The 6,962-nt window shown below is 31.5% G+C and overlaps 1 non-coding gene across 1 annotated transcript; it reads right to left on the reverse strand.

The window, feature by feature from the left end:
• Positions 1-4,148: 4,148 nt before the first annotated feature.
• Positions 4,149-4,221, reverse strand: Trnam-cau. Its single transcript has one exon. It is a non-coding gene; the product is annotated as a tRNA-Met (tRNA).
• Between the last annotated feature and the right edge of the window lie 2,741 nt (positions 4,222-6,962).

A 6,962-nucleotide genomic window follows, 5' to 3' on the forward strand; every position in this document is an offset into this window, starting at 1 on the left:
TGATAAAAGAACATCCTAACTAAAAGTTAAAATGGCACGAAAACCGACTTACACTTGTGATCAGCTAATTAAGCCAGCAATATTTTGATCTATCTTGGCTTTTTTCTGTTGTCTATTTAGTGTTTATTATTTTTTCAAAATAAAAATTTTATGCACTAAAAAAAAGTAAGAAACATTTTCAAACATACTTATTTCGGGTTTTCTATGTTAGCGATTTCAAGTTTTTGAACAGAAAAGTTATTTTTTAAACAAACTTAAAATTAACTATAACTGACACCATTAAATGCACATTTCAAACTTTGTGAAAAATTTATAAAAAATTTGCCAAGTGTCAGCTAAATTTTCAACTTTTGATTCAGATTTTTTGGAATCTTTTGAGAATGCAGTTGAATAGCGCATTAAATTCTAGGGTAATAATGTGAAAGTTTTAAGTTGTAAAGAATCGCGTTCACTTGTTTGTTGTTGTTTAGTTTCTGACTGCATTACGCATTTTTTCCATACCAAAAAAAAAAAATGTCGAATATATTTTGAAGCTGAAGCTTTGCAGATTTTTTATAATTTTTGCACAAAGTTTGAAATGTAATGAAATGTAATGAAATGTAATGTAATGAAATAACTTTTTTGTTCAAAAACTTGAAATCGCTAACGTGGAAAGCCCAAAATAACTATGTTTGAAAAATTATTTTACTTTTTTAGTTTAGAATTTTTTTCCAGGTATTTTTTTTTCCAGAAGCATTTATGCTCCTGAATTAATCGAACATTCCCAAAGCTGTTTTTCAATCGCTTATTTTTATGAAAAAACGGATGTATCACATGCAAATACATTGCTAAAATTAAAAAAAAAAAAAAAAAAAAAAAAAAAAAAAACAAGAATAATGTTGACAATTTAGAGACCAAATAATTTGAAAAACAAAATCAAATCAGCAGCTTTACTTCTACTAGCTATCCCATATGCATTGGGGAGTATATATTCATATTCCTGTCAAAGTGTAAGCAAACAAATATTTTGTAGAAAATTGTATGGCGATTAAGCTACAAAGACGCATACTTTAAGGGCCCTCTTGTCGACAGCCTGTTAAACATCATTACCGACTGTCTGTTATATGGAAAAATTACCCTAACTACAAAAAATCTTCATTTAAGTATTTTTAATTATTTTTTATTTACATACAAACATAACATATTTCTTTTCACACGCCTCTAATTTGTGTAATATATACTTATGTACATGGGTATACATATGTATTATGTATTCACATTCAACTTTGCCGACTTTTGGGCTCAATAAACATTAGTCTCTCAAATTTCTACTGGCTTTTACTTTTGGCGCACACTTCTTTGTTTCTCTTCAATGTAAGAACGTATGCTTACAACTTTTGCAAAAGTTTTCAAGCCTTGAATTTTTGCGCGTAAAATTTATGTACCTATTCTGTGCTCCAGTATGTTTATTGTATTTCTTATTTAAGTGTGAGAAAGACAAATGTGACATGAACTTATTATTTCTTTAAGTTTTTGTCGCATTTATTATTCTCATACACTAAAAAAAAGGCACCCTGAAATTGTGCATATGGAAACTGTGCATACGAAATAATGCATATGAAAAAAACCGAAATAATGCATATATGCACAGTTTCGGTTGAAAACCGAAATAGCGCATACATGAAAACGAACTTCTTTCTGAGTAGGCGGCCTTCGGCCGCGCTTAGGGATTATAACCCTTACTAAGTAGAATTCTCCTTTCTGTGTTGCCGGAAAAGGAGGCCGGAAGTATTTTTGCGCAGAACTTCTTTCTGCGTAGGCGGCCTTCGGCCGCGCTTAGGGATTATAACCCTTACTAAGTAGAATTCTCCTTTCTGTGTTGCCGGAAAAGGGGACCGGAAGTATTTTTGCGCAGAACTTCTTTCTGCGTAGGCGGCCTTCGGCCGCGCTTAGGGATTATAACCCTTACTAAGTAGAATTCTCCTTTCTGTGTTGCCGAAAAAGGGGACCGGAAGTACTTTTGCGCATATGGCAAAAACCGAACTAAGCATACATGCACAGTTTCGGATGAAAACCGAAATAATGCATATGTGAAAGACGAAGGTATGCATACATCCACAGTTTCGGTTGAAAACCGAAATAATGCATATGAAAAACCCGAAGTAATGCATACATGCACAGTTTCGTTTTAAAAGCGAAATAATGCATATGAAAAAAAAACGAAGTAATGCATACATGCACAGTTTCGGTTTAAAACCGAAATAATGCATATGGTAAAAACCGAAATAAAGCATACATGCACAGTTTCGGTTGAAACCGAAATAATGTCTAAATGCACAGTTTCCATATGCGCACTTTCGGTGCCCCTAAAAAAAAAGTAATATGACTGTTTCAAAATGAACCTTTTCGGTTTTTCCATGACAGCGATTTATTTAAACAGAAAAACTATTTTTTAATGAAATTTAAACTATTTTAAAAAATCGTACTCAACCTGAACACTTGAAAACATATTCACAGGTTCTGGCTGCAACTGAGTGTGCAGAGCTGCTTGCTATTTATTATTCTTTCGGAGGCAACATATACTCGTAGCCAGTGTTGCCGTTGAGAGTTTTCAGATAGTCGCAAAAAGGGGTCATAATTTTTCTTGCTTTTCTATACTAATAAAAGACAAAATCTTAGGATTTAACGGTAATGTTTTGAAGTAAATAGTTATTTATTCTAACATATTTCATTAACAAGTAAGCATAACAGCAAAATTCAAAACAGGGTTACAAATATACATAGAAATCGAGCAGAGAAAAGTTGTATTTTCTTTTATAGTTTTAAGTTATACTTTTTTCGCATTTACACGAGAAATTACTTATTAAAAGCATGGTTCTGTTAATATTTCCTTAAATAGTTTCGGAATATCTAATTGCCCCTTTAGTCGCAAGACTACTCGTAGCATTTGATTTTTGTTTGGTTTTTATCGTTGCTTCTGGTCTTTAAAGTGTCAAAAAAGTATTCTGTTTTTTTTGTTTTGTTTTTTAGATCAAAGTGTGAAATTCAAACAAAAATTTAAATCAAGGCGAATTTATATAAGATGTTGTTACTAGATCAGCTGATTTTATGTATGTGTTTCACCTCACGGCTTCGAATGTCAAATTGAATTTTTTTTTTGCATGTCCACACACTCTTACAGATTTGGACAGTTTACGCCGCCAAAGCAAAACACAAAATGCATGTAATTATTTGTTTTTGTACTCCCGCTGCCACCTTATATTAATTCGCCTTGATTTAAATAATTCAATTTCTAAATTAAATAAATAAAAGATAAATTTTAAGCAAAAACACAGCCGACTTCAATTCTCAGATAAAAATTTTGGAGTACCATTAATTTCTTCATGATCCAATGATCGACTCTAAACCAAATTAGTATGAGACCTCAGAGACACTAGCTTTTCGATAGAGAAAGAATTATCAAAACCGGTAGACGTGGTCCAAAGTTATGCGGTAACATACATAAAAAGAATAAAAGCATTTTATTTAAATAATATATGTATATTTTTTTTTGGTATTTTGAGATCGGTGGAGCTAATGTAATTACTAATATTTTTCCGAAATATTTTGGCGTCTTTTTCTTAATATAATAAACCTTATAATTCCGATTGAAAAACAGTACCGATTTTTTTTTTATATGTAATAAATTTGAGTAAACGAAACCATTATATTTAACATTAAAAACATTAAATCAAGTTAATTATAGTAAAATATAATTAAAACAAAATAAAATAAATAAGATTAAATAAAATAAACCAATGAATATATGGGCAAATCCTAGTGTTGACGTTACCTATTCGTCGATAAAAAATTGTATTACTTTAAAGCGATATTTTGGTATTTTATTAAAAAATTATGCTTAAAACTAAGGCTATTCATAGCTTTGATTAAAGAAGTAAAAGGTGCCAAATAAAAAATTAGGATTTTACTATGCCATTTTTGTACAAAAATTCGAGAATTTAAAATTCATGCGTTTTTCCCGTTTTTGGTTGACTATTTCTCTGATTTATTCATATTTTAAAATAAAACAACCTAAAATTAATTGACATAAAATTAAATGCAATTAAGTAAAATAAAAATAAATTAAAATAAAAACAGAAATAAGACAATAAAATAAATAAAAAAAACATTGCCCCGGGTGAGGCTCGAACTCACGACCTTAAGATTATGAGACTTACGCGCTGCCTACTGCGCCACCGAGGCTGTGTGGGCGAGGCCAGCGACGTTGCGTACTTGTTTAGCGGCGCATAATTATTTATTTATTTGAATACTATTTTCAAATTGTTTGTATTTGTAGTTAATTGTATGCATAGTTTTTGTTGTAATTTTGGAAGTAATTTATTTAAAAGTACGAATAAACAAAATATACATACATACCTGGCACCTCTCGAATATTCAATCAATAATTGCATACGTGCGTGCAGCCTTTATTATTTATGTACATAAAAACATTCGGTGGGTGATTTATACATACATACATACATATTTACTTACATATGTGCGTATGTACATTAAGTACATTCTTTAATTAAATATATGTACCTGCATATGTAAGTATGTATGGGAAAGAGATGAGGATTTTTTTTATTGTGCAATATTGTATTTTTCAGCTCCATATATGGAAACTCCTACTCAACCGAATCCCAACAAAAAATTTTAAGAAACTAATTTTTGGTCGCAGTCATAATTTGATTGACATAGAATTTGATTGACATAAAGTGGTCCAAATTTTGTATAGGGGGGGGAAATGGCAACGGAAAAACTTTTGATTTTTATACAGCGCTTGCTTCAAACATGCCTTACAAATACATCTACATATGTTTATGTAGTTGTTCTAAAAGTAACTGCAAATAAGCTCTACTCAGACACACTTGCCACATTATTTTGGCACAAAATTGTGTAAACATTTTCCTAAAACAACTAAGAAAAAAAAGCGTTGTAAAAACACTAGAAACCATACTGCAGCATCAGCATGAGCAATGCACCAAAGTTTGTTTTTACAAATTCCCTCTCGAGTGTTGCTGTAAGCACATACATCCATATGCAATTACTTATACATACATACATACATACATACATATTCGAAAATGTTTACACGACAAAAATGTGAAGAAATGCACAAAATGAAGTAAATGTGCTGAGTTTTCAAAAATTCAGAAATCCCAATCATTTTGCTGGTACTGCTTTTGTGGATATGGGAGTTGAGGGGTAACAACGCCGCGAGCAGTGACGAATGACTGCGCATTTCATTTGCTTGTGAATGATATCTTCCAGTTGTAAATGAAACCAGAAATAAGTAGTAGTGCTTTATATTTTTTTTTGTGGTTAAAAATAAATTATGCGGAAATGAGAATTTTACAGGTGCAGGTGCTAATGAGAAATTTCCCTTAAGTCCACGAGTATTTTCAGGAAAGAAGTTAGTAATTAGTTCCCTCTTTAATTGAATAAAGTCCACAGGAACAATTTTTAACCAACTGGTCTCTTTGAAAGTTCATCTAGTAAGACATTTCCCAAACGATCTTCAAAGGTGACACAACTCTAAATTTGGCATTTTTGAAATTATGCACTAAAAATGTGCACAGAGCTTTTATTTACCTTTCAGCAAAAGCTGGAGCAGATTTTTGTGGGTCCGTTTCCAATCGAATTGGTTTTGAAAAGCTTTGTTTCTTAACTTAACTGCAGGAAGGTGGCCACCTGTTTAAAAAATCAAATTCAATTTGTTTTAAGGAAATAAGTTTATATAAATATATATATCACCACATGGATGCCAGACGAAAGGAGCTTAAGAGAGTAGTAGTTTGTAAATATTTTGAAGAGGGTTGCCACCTGTTTGAAAAGTCGAATTTATATACAGTGAAATATTAAACGCAGGAGTGTTAAGAAATCTTTGGTTTGATAACTAAGAATATTTTTGAGGTTTTTACAGAGGGTTGCCACCCGTTTAAAAAGTGAAATTAAAATTATCTAATAAGTTAAATGGATTAAATACTTAAATGTTGCTATAAAACGAAATGGGGTTGAAAAGGCTTTATTTCTGAACTATATTTAGGGTGTTGCCACATGTTCAAAAAGTAGCAATGAACTTAATTCATCAGTTAATTAAATAAGTATGTTAGACGAAGGAGATTTAAAAAGGTTTTAGCTTGAAAATATTTGAATGAAGAGGGTGTGCTTCCCAGCGCTAGTCAACAAGTAGCTTGTTTTGCTCCGCACAGCGCGCCCGGGACATTTGACGAGTATCACCCCATTTATCGACACTTTATGTATGTGGATACGTGAATACAAGCCCTACATACATACATACATATGTATGTATAAGTTTTCGGCTTAGTGCTATAGCAAGCGGCGCGTTTTATTTTTTTTATTTTTAGACCCTTAATATGCACTTTTTCCTTCCTCTTTTAATATGTAGTACATGTTGATAATTAAATCACAAAAACATTTGAGCAGAGTGTAAAAAAATTATAAAAGAAAAAAATAGAAAATGTTTAGCTGTAGTGCTGCAATATCCGCGACGAAAATTTCCATGGCTTTGTGTATGGGATTTGTTTATTTTTTGTCTCGCCCAACGAAACTCACAATTAAATTAGCAAGTGCTATGCTGCAGAGTAAAGTTAAGAAAAACATAGCATTTTGCAATCAGTTGGTTGTGTTTTAATTTTATTTTTTTCTATTGGAAATGCTTACAATTGCTTTTAATTGCAATTCATTTAGAGCATTTTGGCTAGTTTTTTTTTACTTGCACCTTTGAAAAGTTTCGTAACGAACATTCCAGTATGTATGTATGTGTATATGTGTGTATGCTGAAGATTATCAGCGCGCGAGCTCGTCAAAAATATTTGCTTTTCGTTTTCTTCACATTGCATTTATTTTTAAAGTTCTCTTCCTATACTTAATTTAATGAATGACTATTTCGAGCATTGCTCTATTTTTTGACAGCTGCT

This window comes from Rhagoletis pomonella, unplaced genomic scaffold (genome assembly GCF_013731165.1).
Source record: "Rhagoletis pomonella isolate Grant_MI unplaced genomic scaffold, Rhpom_1.0 Rhpom_scaffold_00002, whole genome shotgun sequence".
In the NCBI taxonomy this organism is placed as follows: Eukaryota; Metazoa; Arthropoda; class Insecta; order Diptera; family Tephritidae; genus Rhagoletis; species Rhagoletis pomonella.